Genomic DNA, 23,334 nt, shown 5'->3' with positions numbered 1-23,334 from the left:
GTGACAAAGAAGCGCTGTGACGTCATCGATACCTTTTTTTATATTTCATGCATTTTCTGAGAAGAAAGATGTTAGAATATAATGAGACAATATAATGACATCTGGACATCTTGGTATAACAAGCAGTATTTTCCAGTATTTCTGTAGTTTGTTTTGCGAGCATTTCAATAGATTGGACCAGTCGGCGAACCTTTATAAACTCGTTTTTTTTTAAATAAGACCAGCTCTGGCCTCTGTCCTTTTAAAAGGGTGGAAGTACTCTCAGATTTTTTTTTCTCTCTGGTTTCCGCTCTATTGATGTTACCATGCTTCAGTATGGGCTGTGGTCTTTGGTTGTAGCTTGACGACCAACTTCAGCTCTGATCTCAGGCAGATGATTAGAAGTTTTCAGTTAAAACACCACTGCTCCTATCACATTTCAGCCTTTACTACCGCTAACTAGCTGTCACTATTAACTTCTAGAGCCCATGTACTGTTATAAAGACTTGGTTTCTTGGGTAAAATACCACTGGCAATGTGATATCTTCTGAGTGCTGCCAGACATGTTAGCTCATATAATAAATACCAAAATTTTGGTTTCTTGTTGACACAGATGTCTTAAAGTTTATTGAAACACTAACTACTTACATTGCTATAATATTGCACTTACACATATTCAAGGTTTGATTCTTACTGACGTCATTGTACACAACATGCACATAACATACTCAATGAACACAAGACACTGACCCTGTTTCAATGCAACCATGGTTAAGTGTTATATACCTTGATATCATGCCTTCAAAGTGCATTGCCTTTCTGGTCAAGAATCTGCAATTACACAACATCTATTCCCTCAAATATACTGCTATCCATTAAAATTAAAACCAGCAGTATGAGCTTTTATATTTTCTGACTTATTGTTGCAAGTAATCAATTCAGTCTTTATGTCCATCTGAAGTTTATCCTTGTGTATTTCAACAAAATGTACAAATAACTTCTGGAAATCGTGCTTTACCCAATACAGGCTAAAATATAGCTAACATTATCAATCTCAAAAAGAACATAAAGAAAGTTTTATATCACTTATTTCAAAATCTGGTGTCTGATAATATTTGATGTGGAGACTCTGGTGTTGGACTGGGGTTTACAAAGTTAAAAATCACACAACACCAGGTTATAGTCCAACAGGTTTACTTGGAACCACTAGCTTTCGGAGCGCTGCTCCTTCATCATGTAGTTGTGCCCACAATCACCTGATGAAGGAGCAGTGCTTCAAAAGCTAGCACTTCCAAATAACCCTGTTGGACTATAACCTGGTATTTGTGATAATATTTGACACATTATGAAAGATTGATTATTAATATTTAAAGTCTAAATTGTGCCTGGTTTCCTAAAAGGATTAATCATGGGAGAGGGAGAAATATGAAAAGAAGTTGAAATGAAAAAGAAAGAAAAAATTGTTTATCATGCCAACCTACTTTCTCACTATGGTTTACACCCAGAGAAATATGTCTTGTAGGAAATGTTGTAGGCAATTTTCTAAGAGCAAACTACCACAAACAGCAATGCAATATTGACCAGATAATTTATTTATATGGTATAGATTGACTAGAACACTAGGGCTGGCTTCCCTGCTGAACGCTAAAAATAGCGTCATGATATCTGGGCTATAAACACAATGAAGGGTGTTACGGTGGCACAGTAGTTAGAATTGATGCCTCACAGCGCCAGAGACCCAGGTTCAATTCCTGCCTCAAGCAACTGTCTGTGTGGAGTTTGCACATTCTCCCCATGTCTGTGCGGGTTTGCTCCGATTTCCTCCCATAGTCCAAAAATGTGCAGGTTAGGTGAGTTGGCCATGCTAAATTGCCCGTAGTGTTAAGTGAAGGGGCAATTGTAGAGGAATGGGTCTGGATCCATTGCTCTTCGGAGGGTCGGTGTGGGCTTGTTGGGCCAAAGGGCCCGTTTCCACACTGTAAGTAATCTAATCTAATCTAAAAGTGAATAGAGCATGATAAACATTATGTTTGAAAGTATGTATTAATAATAGTAATTAAAAACTGCGAGCAAAAAAAATTCATAATATCTATTGAAATCCCATGCTTTATTTTCTGGAATAAAATTAACCAAAGTAGTAATCTAGGTTACAATATGAAAGATGTTAAAATATTTCACCAGACATAATGTTTGCAAATGTTAAAAAAAAGTTCCACAACCATAGCTTATAGTTATCATTGTCATACAGGAGACCTTAACATTATTATAGTTGCATAGCTTCAATCACATTTCCAAAATTAATTTGGTTACGTCATGCTAAGAAAATGAAAATGTTTTTCATTTTAGTCCTTTAAGGATTGTCATAGTTTTAAATATATTAGAAACAATTTCAAAAGTATTTCACTCTAATTTCATTCCTACCCAAAGACTGGTTTTAGAGATAAATATCAATTCTTTGGTGAATCCTAAGAGATTGTCTCTGAAGAATGTAATTAGAATGAATTTGGAATTGAAAGCTCAACATAACCATTATCATATATTATATTCCCCATGATGAATTAGTAACACTGGAAGCTCATTACTGCTCAATTGTCTGAACAAGTGATAAACATTTATGATAAACAAAAAGCACAATAGCCAAATAGGGAGTTCTTAATGCTTATTAAACTCTTTAAGAATTTACATTTTACTACTTAAGTCTCATGCAAAATCAAAGTTATCACAAAGACAATCATTACTAACAAAGAAAATTGTATTACCAAGAAAGAAAGCAAAGCACTGATATAACACAATATGAGACCTTTGCGTAAACAGTACAGAAATATTATTTGATATTAGGAAGCAAGGCAAACATAGACTTCAAATTTTAAAAGTCAGTCTTTCATAATGAGTCAAATATTATCAGATATTAAATTTTGAAATAAGTGACATAGGACATTTTTATGTCCTTTTTGTAATAGATAAGTCAGTTACCTCAATGGCTGTAAGAGGTAAAATATTCACCGTAAAAGAACATGTAAGTCATTCTGTGCAAAGAAAAGTTACAATTTTACTCTCCATGGATAATTTATATAGTCATGACCAATTTCAGCTTGAACCACCTTGAAATAGCTGTTTGACATATATATTTTAGAAACCCTCATCAATACTGAATGTATATCCACACAAATAAATCACTGAAAGGGATTTTTGTTCCGACAAAATATGTATTTACTTAGGAGTGCTTAATGAAATTCATTCAGCTAAAAGGGATTTATATGTCAATTTTTCAACCACTATTTGTACATTTTACTTCTCGAGCAAATATATTAATTGGGTCAAATTCCTCTCATGGTCGGTGTGCTACAGTAGATTAAATTCTATACAAATGCAATAAATTTGATCTATTAGTTTTTGCACTGACAGATATACACATTGTATGAAAATTGCATAATACTGTCATCTGCTGACCACTGTAAGGAATACTTTGCAACAATATTATTTCTCAGAAAGCAGTTATCACTAGTGCACAGTGCCCCCTAGTGTAGCCTTTTAGCAATGAACACAAAAAATTTAAACTCTCTCCCCTTGTCAGTTTCATGTCTTTTCAATTCCCATAGGTTCCACAAGCATCCCTGAGCAACTACTGCTGGAGGGGCTTACAGGTCTCTGAGAGTAGGGAACCCACTTTAAGTGGGCATCATCATGTGATTCATTCACACCTTACACCATTTCAGTGGGGTCACAAAGGCAAAGGCACAAAGACATATGGTGAAGCATGTTGTATGACATAGTAGTTTTTTTCCAAGAATTAATGCTGAAGACTGCATTAAGCTCCACCTAGTCTGATGACGGATTAAGGACTTGGGGAGGGAAAGCCAGAATATCTTCACATATCGAAGACTACAATCTTGCCATCCTATGTCTCCCAAAAGTTTTCTAAGAATGTCTTTATTTTCATCGTGCAAGAAGCTACATCTTGTTGAAGACAACAGCATGTTCTCATTTGAGTACATTGTGGTATTACTCTACCACTTCAGACCAGATAGATCTTGTAGACCCAGTCAGAAAAGGAAGATAATGTGGACTATCTACCAACTTATGGTGGCAGTGTATAGTCACGTGAGAAAGCTCCCATCACTGGTGAGCAGGATCAGGTGCTGGAGGCAGGAATACCAGTGGAGACTCCTTATTGCAGAATATAGGCATCTCCAACCTCTGCTCAGCTAATTACATCAACAAAGGAATAATCTGGAAGAACGGTCAGATTCTGCTTTTCCAGCCACACTGCACACATTTGGAGATGGATTGGAGGAGTCCAACTCTAGCATGAGGGCTGTGATAACTCAGACTTTCACAGTGATGTCTAATATCCATGAAATGAGTGGTCACCTACATATAGTATCCAGCTGAGTAGTCAAATGACTGCACAGGGACCTACACCTATAGCTTACACTCAGAAGGCAGAACTTTATGCCCTCCACAGTCATTTTTTTTTGGTTTGGGGGGCATTTAATTCAGCAAGAAGGTAATGGTTGAGGACCCCATTATGTTCCCAAATCCACTCCAATTAAATACATGGTGGGATGCCCCACAGACTACCTTCCCACTGAAACACCAATAAGTACTTTCTGTGGACCATTAATGATGTGTAAGTGATTCGTTCCACTTAAACTAGTATTGACCCAATGGTGGGCAGGGGGCATGCCAGTGAATGATAATCCCTTATCCACAGGCACTCAATATCTGGCGTTGGGAAGGATGGTGAAGTGAAAGCCATCCTCCTGCCTATGACTCCAGCCTCCCTCCAGGCAACAAAACCCTTACTCCCCCACTCACCATCATTCCTCTGTGCCTGTGCCTTTACATCCACTTACCGCCTTCCCCTCCCCACCCCATCCCGCCTCAAATCTACCACTCTACTGATCTGAGGCTTTGGTGGTTGTAGTACCAGCACTGGCTCCTTGGTGATGCTAAAGAGCTGCTGGCTACTGATAGGGGAGTGTAGGAGCATCAGGAGGCAACCAGGAACCTGGCAGCATGAGGGTACCTGCTATTTTATTCTACTTAGGCTAAAACTATTACTAGCACAGTTAGAGCTACAAATCTTCTCAAAACTCACTAACAGTTAGTTATTTCTTAATATTACTTCTTAGGAGTTTCTACACATACACTCTTAGAGACTTTGAGTTCCTTATCTGAGAATATCACTCTTTCCAAGACTACAACACACTTCATTTCCATGTTGCAATAACTGCACAGTGGCTGGTATCTTGTCACCAATTCACCCTTTCTTTACTTTTATACATTATACTGGCAATGGCCAGCCAGATCTGAGTCAGTCCACTGAACTGAGAAGATTCTACATCCGCTGTTAATATTTTTTTCTCTCCCCTGTTAATATTGGTCATCCAGAGCTTCCTGGTTGGCTCCAATCAAGAATCTCATAGTCAATTAGATCAACCTGATTCCAATCGCTATGTATGTATATAGTATTTACTTACATACATAAATACAGCTCTCCAGTACAACATCTAAGGCCTCTCCCTTTATAAGCTGCTTCCAATCTGAACTCACAGTAACATCATCAGTTACATCATCATTATGTGCCCATTCAGTATACCTGTAGCCGTTTACTTAGCTGCCACAATGTCTGAAACCTCCACCCTGGGCTCTTTGCTGGGGAAAGCCTTCTGATGATCTGCTAAATGCCTGAGTAGCAGAAGACATGGAAAGAGATGACACAAGTGGATCCTGCTGCTTGTCCAGTTCGTAGCCGAAGATCCCTATTGTCACTGCAAGATTATGCCATGAAGCTTCCCTTTTAACTAGGATGAAATAAAAAATGTCTTTGACCATTCAGAGTTCTCTTGGGTCTCGGTAGCAGGAAATTGCCGGTAGGCCTTTAGACAGATACTGAAATGGGGTTGATGGAATCAGGGGCTCTACTTGTGCTCTAATTTTGCATTCCCCCTTTTCCAAGACAGAGTCTTGTATGCTGCCTTTTGTTCTGATGGTCATAGCAACACTCCTGCATTAATGCAGGTGGTGTGATCTTTGCTGGGGCCCACATGTCTTACGCAGAATCTTAAAATGGGACGATGCCAATTGGGTTAGATGAAAAGGAATGAGAGGAAGATCTTCTGGGTCATTAGCAGTGACATAAACATTTTGGGCCTCGTGACCTGGAGCTAGTCTGCAACATCTATATAATTCTGTCCAATGCATTGCACAGACAAGAGTACAATTGAGTTTTAGGACCCAAATTGTGAGAGCTGCAGGAGGCAAGGGAGAGTAGACCAACTGCAATTAGGAACACTTGGGTAGTAGCCCAGAGAGCACTCGAGATGAAACCCAATTATCTGTTTTCATTACATAAGTTGAGTTGAATGTGGATTAAGAACAACTTTAGCTTGTTTATTCTTTTAAGAAGACATAAGCGTTAAACCTGATTTCCGATTTCAGTTAAATTGAGCTTCGATTGTTTAGCTGCAGGCACAAAATTGTCCGTTGTGTTAAAGTAAGCTATTGCATATGTAGACAAATCCTAATGACAATTAAATAGTCCCTGAATGTTAAATATTCTCTGCGCATTACAAGGAATGTGTGGCAGCCAAAACACATGAAAGGCTTAGGGAGGATGAAAGTGGAAACTGCAACAATTATCATGAAGGGATGTGATCCAAAGTGGCGCCGAATTTTTCTGAAGAGTGGCAATCTCATGCAGCTCCACATTTTGGAGAGGAGATTATGATCAGGTCTCCCTCAGCAATATGGAGCCATGCTTCCATTCTGATAGTTCTGACTTAGTGCAGAGGAAACCACACCCCTTTCCCGGCAGTTAGCTGCCATATTCTGAGATTTAGCAGTCCTCACAGTGACTGCTGACAAATGGCAACTATGATCTTCAAGTGCTAGATAGGTAAAGGGTAATAGGGTGCCAGACAAGTAGGGCACCAGTTAGGTAGAGTGCCAGAGTACCAAGTAAATAGGATGTCAGGTGAGTAGGGATTATAGTTCCTGGTTGGAGGACCTTTGATAACCATGGTATAAGCTGCTTAGGATGTCAGCTGGGGAATCATAGGTAGCCAAGGGTAGGATGCTAAATGGATAGGGTCAAGTTACCATGTATGTAGAGCGTCAGGTGGGCAGGGTTCCATTAGGGGGTTGGGTAGGATGCCAGTGCTGAGATACACGTTGAGAGACTTTGGGCTACTTATCTGAGAATATCACTCCCTCCAGCACTACAACACACTTAATTTCTATGTCAAAAAGTGTGGCGCTAGAAAAGCACAGCAGGTCAGGCAGCAACCAAGTAAGAGGAGAGTCAAGGTTTTGGGCATAAACATTGACTCTCCTGCTCCTCAGGTGCTGGTTGATCTGCTATGCTTTTCCAACCTTACACTTTTCAACTCTGATCTCCAGCATCTACTGTCCTCACTTTCTCCTACACTTTATTTCTATGTCAAATAGGCGTAGTTTAGCAGATAATTATGTTGAGCTTAGTCTGGTGCTAGGTGAGTAGGATGCCAAATGGGTAGGTTATGAGGATCTGAGGTAACTTAGTGCAGTATTTACAGTAAATCGGGTTTGGGGGAGTTAGAACTGAACTGGGTCCAGCCCAATCAGGGTGCTGTAAGGATATTGGGAAGGATGCACTTGGGAGATGACCTGATTAATTGGTCCTCAGTAGTTAGAAAATGTACTTAATTGTTCAACGTTTCCTGAATAATTACTTTACTTAATTTCATTGGAACCCTTGGAAGGCTTTAATTTAAATGGAGACTTTTGGAAGGCTCCAGACATAGGGAAATTGCCCAGCAGAAAATTCAATTTCCTCAGCAATTCCTTTGGAGTATGCCATGATGAGGCTTTAGCAGAGATTTGCCTGATATATAACTCCAATCTATGTTGACATAACAACTATCTAACCAGCAGAAAATGCCTGCTATTAAGATATAGTATGTAAAATATTATGTGGACCCATGTGAGTATATCATTAACTTTTAAATAAAGGACACTTTGTTAAGGAAAATGGCACTGAGCATAAAAACAACAAAGTTGCACATGCAAAAAGCAGGTAGCTTCAATGGAGTCATATAGTCTTTGAGAGTTTTTATAAAGGTCACACCACCCGGCTTTGGATGAAATAGGACTATTTCATTTTCAAACTTGAGGAACAAGAATTTTACTTCTCTCTTGTGATTCCTGTCAGTAATGTGCGTTAGCTGAAAATGGCGGTGGACTCTTGGAGAGAATTATTTGGAATCTAACCCATTCGCTTCCAATAAAGAAAATTTAACCAGCTACAACTGTTTTAGGTACAATACCCTACTACCATTTGGGAAATCTGTGATTTATCCTTTGTTCATGATTTGCCTGTCATTTGACCAAAGGATTTCAAAATTAACTTTCTGTAGAATTAATATTTTTGTTTCTTCACATACCTTTGTGAGTAATAGATTGTTTTCAGAGTTTACACATAAGTGTAAAATTTGCATAATGCAAACAGTTTGTCAATTGCCTTTGTATGTCTTATCGAGTAAGTTTGTTTTTGTAGTGAATCAATTGTTTGTTGTTAAATAAAGAAATCTGGTGGGCAAATTCTTCACATTAACCTTGACACAGTCTGAGATCAATATTATTGCCATATCACCAACCAAAGTTAAGATTTGTTATGAGCAATGGTGGAGTGGGACAAGAAAAGGAAATAGTGCACACTTCCAATCTCAATGGTCGGGCAATAATGAATAATAGTTTACTGTTAACAAATAACATGCTGTGAAGTTATCATAGACATGTATTCCATGAAGAATTAACACTGGGCTACAAAGGAGATATTGAAGTGTTGGTTAAAGGTTTGGGCAACAGGCACATTTTAAGGAGAGTTTTACATGAGAAGAAATTGCTGCTGAGCCAGAGCAGAGAGAGAGAGAGAGAGAGAGAAAATTTGAGACCTTAGGGCCATGACAACTAAAGATGTGTCACCAATCATGACACAGAGTCGTTTGCAAATGCACAGGGGTCAGTTTGAAGAATGTAGAGTTCTCTGAGTATTGTGAGGTTAGTGATGGTTACAGAGATAGGGCCATCATAGGCTTGAGTGGGAGTTGATGCAGGATAAGATAAAGGCATCAGAATTTCGCCATGAACTGGTGTATGTCAAGGGTTGACACGAAGTTCATCCAGAAACACATTGGAACAATTGGGAACTGCGCAGGCATGGATGAGCATTTGAACAGCTCATGAGCTTGAATTAAGGATAGAGACTCACCATGTGATGGTGTATGTCGAGACTGTGGTGCCAGAAAAGCACAGCACGTCAGACAGCATCCGAGGAGCAGGAGAGTCAACGTTTCAGGCATAAGCCCTTCATCAGGAATGAGGGGCTTATTCCTGATGAGGGGCTTATTCCTGATGAGGGGCTTATGCCTGAAACATCGATTTTCCTCTCCTCAGATGCTGCCTGACCTGCTGTGCTTTTCCAGCACCGCACTTTCAACTCTGATCTCCAGTATCCACAGTCCTCACTTTCTCCATGTGATGATGTATATCTGTATTTATTGTGAGAGGATATGAAGGTGGAAGCCCAATTCAAAGTCAAACAGCTGCCAACAACCTGGTTTAACCTGAGACAGTAGCTGTAGAAGATACTGTAACATATGTTTACATAGTTTGTAAAAAGACCTAAATAAATTGGCTTTTGTTTATCCAATATGGATTAGAATGGTGCTGGAAAAGCACAGCAGTTCAGGCAGCATCCGAGGAGTAGGTAAATCGATGTTTCAGACAAAAGCCCTTCATATTCCTGATGAAGAGCTTTTGCCCGAAATGTCGATTTTCCTGCTCCTCGGATGCTGCCTGAACTGCTGTGCTTTTCCAGCACCACTCTAATCCAGAATCTGGTTTCCAGCATCTGCAGTCATTGTTTTTCCTAGTTTATCCAATATGTACCAGACAGTATCATGGCAAAATTAATGTTCTAATGGTCGCTGTTGAATTAAGTTAACATATAAACTAAATAGAGTTAAGTGTCAAGAATCAATAAATAATGTATTGGAATTAGATATTAGGTGAAACAGGTAGCCAGTAAAATGAACGTTCAGGTAGATGAAGGGTGTGCATGTTACAGTAGTCACCATATTTGGCATTTCCCCTGAATACAACAACAGACAAGAGACCTCACATTGCTGTACATGCTACTTATGAGATATTAGTGTAGCTGCATGAGAAGATGGCATACTTTTAAGAAATTAAAGAATGAGGGACAATGCTACTATCGGGTAGATATGCCAAGGTTGCACTTCATGTGGTATTGCCTTCAGTCCTAATGTTCATCTATGTTAAGACCCAGTACTAGTCACACATTTATACAAATATCTAACCTTCAGGATATCATGCTCATGATGTAATATATAATTGCCAAATTTACTTTTGTAATATGCTGTTTCAACTTTGTGCATCTCACAGTATTTTTTTTCATTGTACAACAAGATAGCATATCAAAGACTCAATTGTAATCCAAAGAAACACCTCTATGTGAACTATAGATGTTGAGCACACATTTTTCAAGTATGCATTTGTAGCTCTAGTCATGTCTGAGGTTATTTAATTGGGCAATGGTGCAGTTTATCTCTGGTTCAGATAAGGATTTGGGGCCTGGAGGAGTAGTTCCTCTGAGTGAATGATGAAAAAGAATCTGGAAAAAGAATGGAATTGCATCACGTTATTTCCAACAATGCATGAAACTCAATGAAATAGATGCTGAGCAATTGTAGATCATGCTCATTCAGAAACCAGATAAAAATGCATTTGAAAAAGATGGTGCTGAAAGTTGTAAAGTGGATGTGTACCCACTTTATCAATGATAAGATTGAATTCATAGAAGTAAATAAAGAAAAATAGAAGGAAAGTACAAACTTACATAAATACAAAAATGTTTGATATTAGAGAAATGTGTGAAACGCGTGTACGAAATGCACTTTCACTGCCATATAGCCCTGGCACCTCCATCACTAAATTTTCTGCTGTCTCCCATGCCATCTTGTCCACTCATGAGACCCAGCACAAAGTTTCTATCACCATTCTAATAGCATATAGTGGAAGTATTAGATGAGACACTAAAGTATGTATCTCTAAGAAAAATATATTTTTGTAGAATATGTTTACAAATAGAACAGAAAGAGTTTGCATAAACTAGTGAGCAACAAAAATACAAAATAAAGAAGTTGAAATGTAGAAAACACCTGAAGAACAAAAAGGAAGAAAAGGCACTGACCAAACACGACAAATTGATGAACATTTCAAGCAGACAATACAGACACAAGAAAGATGACAGTTATAAAGCACCAAACTTTTTTATTGGAGAAATAGATTGCACAATGTTAATAATAACAAATTTTAATGCTTCTGACATGTGGATACTTTCAATTCAATGTCATTGATTGAGTTATCATCATTTAGATGTTTCTATATCTGGTTTACTTTCAACATAATGTAGATAAACTATGTACATTGCAACAGTATCAAAATTGTCCTCAAATTCTACAGCAGTCCATGCAACAAAATGTGTAGAATAGTCAAGCTTAGCTGATAAATGCCAAGTAACATTCACACCACACAAGTTCCAGGCAATGATCATCTCCTGCAAGATAGAATCAAACTTTGACCCTTGATATTCAATAATATTATTATCACTGAATCCCCCTCAAACGATATTCTGCGGGCTTCCATTGACCAGAAACTGAACTGGACTAAGCATGTAAATACTGTGTCTATAAAAGCAGGTCAGAGCTTGGAGATTTGCTGATGTGTAACTGAAGAAAGAAATGGAGGCGAAAGAACTCAGGGAAATAACTATTGATGTTTTGAACAGAAGAGCAAAACTTAGAAAACGTAAAGGTGGATAAAACTCCAGCACCTGTTCAAGAGTATCCCAGGACATTGTGGGAAGTTAGGGAAGAAATTGCAGTACCCCTAGAAAAAAATGTTTTGCATCCTCTGCAACCGGACTAGATGCCACAGGACTAGAGTGTGGTTAATTTTATGTCTTTATTTATGAAAGGCTGCAAGGGCAAGCCTGGGAACTGTAGACATGACATTAGTGGTGGGTAAGTTGTTGCAGATGATTCTGAAAGATAGGATTTACATGCATTTGGAGAGACAAGGGCTGATTAGGGATAGTCAGCATGGATGTGTGCGAGAGAAATCTTGTCTCACAAAATTGATTGAGTTTTTTGAGGAATTATCCAAATTGATTGAGGAGGACAAAGCAATACTCATTGTTTACATGAATTTCAGTAAAGCTTTAGACAAGATTCCGCATGCTTGACTAATTAGTAAAGTTAGATCTATGGGATTCAGGGTGAGCTGACCAATTGGATACAAAATTGGCTTGACAGTAGGTGACAGAGGGTTGCAGTGGAGGGTTGTTTTTCAGGCTGGAGACCTGTGCCCAGTGGTGTTCCACAGGGATCAGTACTGGGATTTTTATTTGTATAAACAATTTGGATGAGAATATCAGAGGCATGGTTAATAGGTTTGCGGATGACACCAAAATTGTCTGTCTGCCATCTACACAGCTCAGGAGTGTGATGGAATATTCTCCATTTCCCTGAATGACTGCAGCTCCAACAACACTCAGGAAGCTCAACATTATCTAGGACAAAGCAACACACTTGTCTATCACCCCATCTAACAATGTGAACTTCTGCTCTCACCAGCACTGAGGCACAGTAGGAGCAGTGTGTAGTAAATATCACTTCAACAATTCACCAATACACCGTAGACAGCAGTCTCAAATGTGCAACTTCTACTGTCTCAGAGGACAAGGGCAGCAGCTGAAAACCACGACATGCAAGTTCCCCTCCTTGCTTGGAACTTTTGTTTTTTATTCATGGAATGTGGTCATAACTGGCTGGGTCAATATTTATTACCCATCCTTCCCTTAAGAAGGGGATGGTGATCTGTCTTCATGAACCACTGCAGTCCACTAGGTGTAGGTAGACCCACAATGTTATTATGCAAAGGATACCAGGACCTTGACTCTGCGATACTGAAGGAATAGAGATATATTTTCAAATACACAAAATAATTCCTCTTTATTTAACAAAGTTGATTTAATTTAATTTGATTTACTTACTGTCAAGTGTATTTATTACAAATAGATCGAAAAGTGTTAGTGTTGCTACTCTCCAATGCCATCTTCAGACACAGAAAATAAACCAAAACACAGAATGTAAAAACAGGAATATAAAACAATAAAGTTCCTCTCACAGTCTGATCTCAATAAGGTCTCCTCCTTGCAATAGCTCCTGCTTCAAGCTCAGCCATGGGCCTGGACTTGAGCTTTTCCATCCTGATGCCTCAAAGCCCCTCTGCTAAACTGGTGACACTGCTGCAACTGCACTTTACCACGTTACCACCACTAGAACAAAGAGTGACCACTCTCCGTGCCATCTTGCCTCCGCTAACGCAGCTGTGTTAGTTCACATTGGAACAACTTCAACGATGCAAGCTGCCAGTTCAGCAGGATGCCACTGCGATCACGCACCGGGCCTAGCTGCAGACCTGGAGCCTCAGTTCAGCCTGTGAGCCTGGACTGGTGGGGAGGCAATTAAATCTGGGCAGTCCCAGTCACCATCCTAATGCCCTGCCTGACGCACAGTTTCCATCCCAATGCCCTATCTGACATGCAGTTCCCACCTCAGTGCCCTGCCTGACACACAATCTCCACCCCAATGCCCTGCCTGACACACAGTCCCCACCCCAATGCCCTGCCTGATACACAGTCTCCATCCCAATACCCGACCTGACACACATTCTCCACCTCAATGCCCTGCCTGACACACAGTCTCCATCTCAATGCCCTACCTAACACGCAGTCCCCAACTCAATGCCCTGCCTGACATGCAGTACCTACCCCAATGCCCTGCCTGACACACATTCTCCACCCCAATGCCCTGCCTGACACACAGCCCCTACCCCAATGCCCTGCCTGACACACAGCTCCTACCCCAATGCCCTGCCTGACACACAGTCTCCACCCAAATGACCTGCCTGACATACGGTACCTACCCCAATGCCCTGCCTGACACACATTCTCTACCCCAATGCCCTGCCTGACACACAGCTCCTACCCCAATGCCCTGCCTGACACACAGTCTCCACCCAAATGACCTGCCTGACACACAGTCTCCACCCGAATGGCCTGCCTGACACACAGTCTCCATCCCCATGCCCTGCTTGACGCGCAGTCCCTACCTCAATGCCTGACACACAGATCCCATCCCAATGCCCCTGTCTGACATACGGCTCCGAACCCAATGTCCTGCGTGACATACAGTCCCAATCCAATACCCCAAATGTTATTCCCCTCCCCTCCATGTTAGTGTTTTCCTAAGAGTCTCCAAGTCCCCATTCTGCAGATCCTCTGCTGTGGCCCAAGCCTCAATCTCAGTTAAATTATTCATGTTGATTTGCTCTTTCAATCACAGACTGCTACTCACCAACATTTGCTTCTGATAGGTTCATTAGTGAACAGCTCCTTTCAAAATCTTCCACTCAAACCAACTCAGCATATCACTCTTTAGCAGGGAGAAAGTGAGGACTGCAGATCCTGGAGATCAGAGATGAAAAATGTGGTGCTTTAAAAGCAGAGCGAGTCAGGCAGCATCCGAAGAGCAGGAGAATCAAAGTTTCGAACATAAGCTCTTCATCGGGAATAAAGGGGTAGCCCAAGGGAGCTAAGAGGTTAATGGGAGGGGGTGGGGCTGGAGGGAAGGTAGCTGGGAAGGTGATAGGTAAATGAAGGTGGGGGTGAGGGTGAAAGGTCAGAGAGGAGTGTGGAGTGGATAGGTGGGAAGGAAGATGGACATGTAGGGCAATAGGGCAGTGCTGAGTTGAAAGATTGGATCTGGGATAAGGTGGGGGGGAGGGGAATTGAGGAAACTGGTGAAATCCATGTTGATCCCATGTGGTTGATGGGTCCCAAGGCAGAAGGTGAAGTATTCTTCCTCACGGCGTCGGGTGGCTAGAGTTTGGCGGTGGAGGAGGCCCAGGACTTGCATGTTCTTGGCGGAGTGGGAGGGGAGTTAAAGTGTTTGGCCACAGGGCAGTGAGATTGTTTAGAGTGTGTGTCCCAGAGATGTTCTCTGAAACATTCCGCAAGTTGGCGACCTGCCTCCTCAATGTAGAGGAAACCGCATCTTGAGCAACGGACAGCTGATGACTGTAGAAGTACAGGCAAACTCTGTCGGATGGGGAAGGATCCTTGGACAGAGGTGAGAGGGGAGGTGTGGGTGCAGATTTTACACACCTTGCATTGAGAGGCGAAGGTGCTGGGAGTGGATGGCGAGTTGATGGGGGGCATGGAGTCGCAGAGGGAATGGTCTCTATGGAACGCATAGGATGGGAAGGGAAGTATATCTCTGGTAATGTGGTCTGTTTGTAGGCGGCAGAAATGGCGGAGAATGATGTGGTGTATCCGGGGATTGGTGGGGTGGAAGGTCCTTGTTGCAATTGGAGGTGCGGGGTTAAAGGCGGAGGTGTGGGAAGTGGAGGAGACATGTTGGAGGGCATCATTCACCATGCGGGAGGGGATATTGCTGTCTTTGAAGAAGGAGGCCATCTGGGATATTCTATGGTGGAATTGGTCCTCCTGGTGTCGTGGAAGCGGAGGAATTACAATTAAAGAATAACATTTTTACAGGAGGCAGGATGGGCGGAGGTGGGTTCGTGTTGAATCGGTTTCCGGAAATGGAGATGGAGAGGCCCAGGAAGGGGAGGGAGGTGTCCAAGATGGTCCAGGTGAACTTGAGGTCGGGGTGGAAGGTGTTTGCGAAGTTGATGAACTGTTCAATCTCCTCATGGCACTACAAGGTGGCACCAATATAGTCATCGATGTAGCGGAGGAGAAGGTGGGGAATAGTGCTGGTGTGCAGATGGACTGTTCTTTAGCAGGCCACACTGTAGTCAACAGACCACCTGACCTAGAAGGAGGAGGGCAGCAGATAAATGGCAACATCACCACATGAAATTTCCCATCAAAGCCGCGCGTCATTCTGACTTGCAATATATCATCGTTCCTTCACTGTTGCCGGGTCAAAATCTTGGAACCCCCTCCCTCACAGCACTGTGGATTGCAAAGGTTCAAAAAGCAATTCACTGTCACTTTCTTAAAGGCAACTAGACATGGGCAATAAACGCTGGCCCAGCCACTGACATCCCATGAATAAATAAAAAAAATGCTCCTCAGCGAAAAGATTAATACTTCTGTATAAACCACAGCCTGCACATTCATCATACTTGATAAACTTTTCCTTTAGTTACATGACGCATACAATATCTATTCAAATAGTTTTTTTGTAGAGGTACAATCTATTCAAACAGAACGTTCTCCTCTGACATTGATTTCTCCCACTCCCACTCTAATGCTTTCATTAGAAATTGCTGACCTGTGTAACTATGGTTGATACATTATAAGCACAATTTAATCAAAGTTACATTTGACCTATTACTGTACTGGCAGATATGAGTATTTGAATACTTCGCTCACAGGGTCCACTTTAGCTGCAAGTTTAAATGTTAATTTGCTGTCAGGGTTCACTTCATGGTTTTAACCATGGGGGATCTGGGCCATCTCCTATTAAAAATGCTCTTTAATATTGTCTGAATGGCACTGTCAAGCTCATGAGGACAAAAGAGAGCATCAATGCTGCAGTTAAAGCAGTGTTGTCTTAAACAGAAAGAGCTACTGCAGCTGCAAACTGCAGTAGGACTTGAATGGCCTAGTGTGCTGCAATTACAAACTCATTCTGTGATGTTATTACAATGGAGCAATTTAGTGAAAACACAGCACCCTTCTAAAGTGATACCATCACAGCAATGTGGAAGGACAAAGTTAAAATGTTCTCAATTTGAATTATAAATTCTATACTTACCAACAAGTCAGTCTGAATGATCAAACAGAGGAAATATAATTGCTAAATGAAAAGGTAGTTCAAATGCGAGACCTCTGATATTTATGCTAGGATCCTATCAATTCATAGCAAGTCATAGGAAAGCAAACGTTTTTTTTAAATTAAAAGAGATGTATTTTTAGAGGCTCCAACATCTACAATTTGAACTTCTTATCCAACGAGGCACTGATAGAAATGGCTTCCTTCTGTTCTGTATGATTCTATCAACTGTGCTGCGACTGTTTTGGCGTCACTTTGCTTATTATGGGCATGATCATTTGTTCACCATATAAGCTTTTTGAGCTGCTTATTCCAAGAGTCAAAGATTTCAGAAATGGAAGTGGTATACTGATCTACAAAGAGACATTGATTTGATGAGTGTCCATTGTGGCACACAATTAGTACACTTCAGTCAGAAAAACATACTGATAATTAGCAAGCTATTTTCTGAAAATATTGGAAGACAAATTTAAGGAGAAATCAAGCATTCTTCATTTGTAACAAAATCAGAAGTTGCTGGAAAAACTCAGCAAGTCAGGCAGCATTTGTGGAGAAAAAGAAAAGCTAACCTTTCTGGTCCAATGACCTTTCTTCAGAACAAATTCTTCATTTGTAGGTATCCTGATGAAAGTAATAATGGGATGTGCAACATCTCCTTCTCAACCACTAGCATCAATTTTCTCAAAAAAATATTCTTGGTTGGTCTACTGTTTCTAAATACTATTCACTCTTTATCTAGCTACTTTTTTTTAAGATTAGATTTACTTACAGTGTGGAAACAGGCCCTTCGGCCCATCTAGTCCATACCGATCCTCTGAAGAGCAACCCACCCAGACTCATTCCCCTACATCTAACACTACAGGCAATTTAGCATGGCCAACTCACCTAACCTGCACACCTTTGGACTGTGGGAGGAAACTAGAGCACACCCACACAGAGAATGTGCAAACTTCACACAGACAGTTGCCTGAGGCAGAAATTGAACCCAAGTCTCTCGCGCTATGAAGCAGCAGTGCTAACCATTGTGCCCACCATGCCATCTCTTATTGAAGCTCAGTAAACTACATGTTTATCTCTCCCACAACTGCCTCTTCAAACCTCACTTTTGTAACCCCAATCTACTGACAGTGTCCTGGTCAAAGTTAGCAATGATAGTGCCAGTAACTTCAAATATTATCTCATATTGTCTTACTCAGTACGTCTACAATGTTCAGTTTGGTCAATCACATCTGTCAACTTCATCATCACTCCTTTAGTTTAATATGGTAGTATTGCTTTCACGTGGTTCCTTTACAATGTAGCTCCTCCACCACTCAATGGATGGCCCAAACATTTAAATTCCCCAAAGATCCTAACCTAGCCTCCCTTAATACACTTTCTAATCTGTATGCTGTCCATTGATAGCATCAACTGGAAATGCTGGAACAGCTTCCATGTATGTGTTGACAACAAAGCAACCCTGGCTCCTTGTATGACACCACTATCACCTTTGTGTGTCAGACGGCCTGGCTTCTAATAGGTCATAGATAAACCACATGTTGTTTAATTGAACATTGACAAGACCAACACCATTGCCACTGTGTTCCCCTAAAGGTTTTTTACCATGATGCCATAACATTCTAATGAAGCACCTTGTACTATTTTACCACCATGGGGTGTTATATGAATACACGTTGTCAATATCCTGGAACCCTACTAAGGCTGTAGCACTTCCTGAAAATAAACTTAAAAGGATATTATTGATGGTCCCACAACAAATACCAAGGACATTCCCAATTGCTTCCTGCAGCCAAATTAAGCTTAATGTGGCCTTAGCATCTTGATGAGGCTGACACATCATTTCCTATTGATTACCAAGATCATTGACCTCCATTGGTGTAACATACCCTACTGTCACCGACTTTCTGTGCATTCCTCATCACCTCTAGGCTCATTGTCTCAAATGTCCTTCTTGCAGACCTTGCAGCCTTCAATTTCCAACTTGACCAAAATGGTCAATTCCTGCCCATATCTTGTCCCATATTATGTCCTATTCCCCTCCTTAATGAGCTACATTTGCCCTGATTCCATGAGGATATTAAATGTAAACTCTTCGACATTGTCTCATGATTCTCTACACCTGCAGCTCCTTTGCGTAGCTTAATCTAGCATTCTCTGTATTGGAAGGGTCTGCTTCAGCCCTATTCTCTGAATCTCCTGTTTCAAACCTCTCTAACAGTCTACATAAGAACTAAGAGCAAGAGTAGGCAATTCAGTTCCTCAAGCCAGCTCTGGCATTTGAAATGATCATAGTTGATCTCACTTTGACCTCAACTCCACTTTCCTTCCCATTCTCCATAACTCTTCAACTCATTACTAATTAAAAATTCATCTCCTTCTTAGATTTACTCAGTGTCCTAGCATCCATCACTGTCCGTCTTCGTGAATTCCACAGATTCACAATCTTTGAGAGAATTGGTTCCTCTTCATCTCAGTTTTAAATCTGCTGCCCCTTTTCCTAAAACTGTGACCTCTCATTCTAGATTGTCCACATGAAGAAACACCCTTTCTATGTCTACTTTTTCAGTCTCCTTCAGCACCTTACATACATCAAGCTCTGCTCTGATTTTAATAACTTATTGGTAATATATCCCTGCTCAACAGACATTGTATACTGACTGAAGCCTGAATAGCCACTCAACCTCAGCACCAAGTAACGTTACTGCCCCCTCTCATTGTCTGCTGCTTTCTCCCAAACAGAGAGGAGGATCTGTAAACTGCAGATACTTGAAGTTGGGATCACCTGAAGGTACAATGCATCCAATCTTAAGCACCATAAGACCATCAGATTTGGAGACCAGTAAGCCCATCGAACCATTCAATGAGATCATGGCTAATCTACACCTTCAAATGCACTGTCCTGCCTTTTCCCCTGATCCTGTGACTGAACAAAACTCTAACTATCTCAGTCTTGAATATACTTAACAATCTAACCTCGACAGCCTGGGAGTACACAATTGTAAGACACAGAATTTATAGCAAAAGTTTACTGTATGATGTAACTGAAATTGTACATTGAAAAATACCTTGATTGTTTGTTAAGTCTCTCATCTGTTAGAATAACCATGATAGTTTCACTTCTTTCACTTGTAAATCACAAACATTTTTTAAATGTTACATCCTCAGGTTAACTGTAACAATTGGTGTCAGGCCAGATAAGATGTTGAAGGTGTTAGCCCCCTGTGTTCTGTTGTCTGTGCTATAATGTTTAGACTGATTGTAATCAAAAAAATAAGTTAACAGAGTCATACATGGATTCATGCAGTTTTTGAGCAAAGTATAATGTAACTCTGCAAGTACAAATTTGCCCCACAAATGTATTCATTTATATGTGCATGTGTGTGTGTCTGGGGTGTGGGGTTGTGAGTGTCTGTGAGTGAGCGTGTATATGTGTGTGTGCGTGTGTAAAGAGGTCTAAGTCTGTGAGAGGATGCATATGTGAGTGTGGGAGTGTGTGTGTCTGGGGTGGGGGGGGTGTGAGTGTCTGTGAGAGTGCGTGTTGTGTGTGTGTGTAAAAGGGTCTAAGTCTGTGAAAGGACACGTGTGAGTGTGGCAGCATGTGTTTCCATAGAAGTGTGTGTGTGTGTTTGTAGTGGGAGGTTGTGAGTATCTGTGAGAGAGAGAGTATATGTGTGTGAGTGTAAAGGGGTCTAAGTCTGTGAGATGGTGCATGTGTGAGTTAGGGAGTGTGTGTGTCTGTCGGAGTGTGAATGAATGTCTGCGTGTCTGTGTGTATATAGGAGTGGCTGTGTGTATAAGAGCACCTGTGTGTGTGTGCACACAGACACTAATGCACACGCTCTTACAGACACACTCACTCCCACATGCACCCTTTCACAGACTTAGACCCCTTTACACTCACACACGTATATACACTCTCTCTCACAGACACTCACATCCCCCCACTCCAGACACACACACACACACACACACACACACACACACACACACACACACACACACACACACACACACACACACACACACACACATGCACATATACACAAATACGTTTGTGGGGTGAATTTGTACTTGTAGAGTTACATTGTACCTTGCTCAAAAACTGCATGAATCCATGTACGACTCTGTTAACTCATTTTTTTCGATTACCATCAGTCTAAACATTGTGACACAGACAACAGAACACAGAAGGCTAATACCTTCAACATCTTATCTGGTCTGACACTAATTGTTACAGTTAACCTGAGAATGTAACTTTTAAAAAAAGTTTTGTGATTTACATATGACAGAAGTGAAACTATCATGACCATTCTAACAGATGAGAGACTTAACAAACAATCAAGGTACTTTTCAATATATAATTTCAGTTACATCCCACGGTAAACTTTTGCTATAAATTCTGTATCCTACAATTGTGTACTCCACAACCACCTGATGAAGAAGCAGCGCTCCGAAAGCAAGTGCTTCCAAATAAACTTGTTGGACTATAATCTGGTGTTGTGTGATTTTTAACTTTTGAGAGAAGAAATTCCTCTTCATCTGTTTTAACTCTTAAGTCCCCGGTCCTAGACTCTCCACATCTTACATGTCAAGTTCCCTAAAAAATCTTCTATGTTTCAACCAGGTTGCTTCTCATTCTACAGTCTGTTCTGTTGAAATACAATAGTTTTGATCCCATGTAATCCTGCACTATAAGAAAATTACGAAATAGTAGCATCATCTAAAGCAATGGGACTGGCATCATGTAGCTAATACAGGTAAGGAAAGTTTGTATTCTACAAATAATGGTCTTAATTCTTCAATCGCATTATAGCCAGTTCGCGTTGAAGAAATACACGTTATAGCAGAACTGACTGTACTGAACACCAATGAATAGAGACTCAACTGTAAGGTATAGGGTTAAAATTGTGCAGAATAAGGGAACAGGTGTTGCTTCTGCAAAAGCTTACATTATAAAATTAGGCTGCGCATGCCAATACTAAACAGAAGAAGTGAAAACAGGTAGAATTATCTATGACTAATAGGGCAGAGCAACCGTGTAGCAGGATGTACCAGTAACAGGAGAATAGTGTGCCAGTCACAGGAGGGATGTGGCCAACGGATGGAATTTAGTTTGGCAGAATGATCGCACGAAGACTGCAAACTATGACAGGATAGTCACATATGAGGAATGAGATAAATAAGGCTTAGAGTAATGGGAGATGTAAACAGAAGTGGAGAGAAGCTAGACAAAGGTGGAGTGAAGCTAGAACTTGTGATAGGCTACGTGTTGCAGCAAAAGTAACCAATGGGGTGAAAGGGGAGGACCGAGAGATGCAGCTGAACAGCATAAATCAGAATATAACCCTCAGATCAGGGTGCTTACTCGTTAGGCTCCCGTTCTTGCAAGTACGTATCAACAAAATCCACTGCTTCAGAATTTGACTCAGACTGAAATTTATTAATATGTGAGTTTTGTTTCTCACACAACCTACTCAACCTCCCCTCATAAAACAATCTCTCCATACCCAGTATCTGTCCAGTGAACCTCCAAAGCAAGTATATCTTACCTTAGGTAGGGAGACCTTGAGTGTTCATATTCGTCCAAATTTAGCCTAGTATGGTTTTTGGTAAGATTTCTCTAATTTTATAACCCATTCCTTTTGAAATGTCAGGCAACATTATATTTGCCTTCCCTATTACCTGATTAACATGTGATTTATACACAAAGATTCCCAAACCCATCTGTTCTGTAGCTTCCTGCAATCTTTCCCCATTTAAATATCATCTGGATTTATTCCACAACAGAAAAGTTTGAGTTGTGCAGAAATAACTAGGTCCACATGAACTGTGAACTGACCAGAGGCTGACTCCTATATTACCAACAGAAAGTTCTCCAATGAGAGGAAATCCAAACCAAACTCATTCAGTCACACCCTGAACTCAACATTTTGACTCTGTCAGATGCTGCCAGACCTGTTAAGCTCGTCTAGCATCTTCTGTGTTTGTCCCAAGCCTGAAAAAGGGTTACACCCAAAACGGCAACTTCTCCGCCTCCTGATGCTGCCTGGGGGGTGGGGTGGGGGAAGGGAGGCAGCAGGGGGGGCAGTGTTGTGTACTTCCAGCCTTCTGCTTATCTACGTTGGATTCCAGCATCTGCAGTTTTTTTTTGTCTCATTCATGTTGGAAGCAGGTTTCAAGTAGGCACTCCCTAGCTTCTCCCATATGGTGGTGTATAATTCTATGATGGCCTCTGGAATGCCATTACTTGGCAATGTCTTTATTCTCATCTTCAGCCTTGGAATGATTTCCTTGGACCCCACTTGCTGCACAGCCAGGACATTCCCCATTTGTCAGTTTTGTCATGAAGTGCTCAGCACACCACAATGATGCAGGACACCCTTTCTGGGCTATACTGCCAGGCCCTGCTGCGCTTTTC

This window comes from Hemiscyllium ocellatum, chromosome 8 (genome assembly GCF_020745735.1).
Source record: "Hemiscyllium ocellatum isolate sHemOce1 chromosome 8, sHemOce1.pat.X.cur, whole genome shotgun sequence".
NCBI lineage: Eukaryota > Metazoa > Chordata > Chondrichthyes > Orectolobiformes > Hemiscylliidae > Hemiscyllium > Hemiscyllium ocellatum.
Note: the sequence above shows the minus strand (reverse complement) of the source record.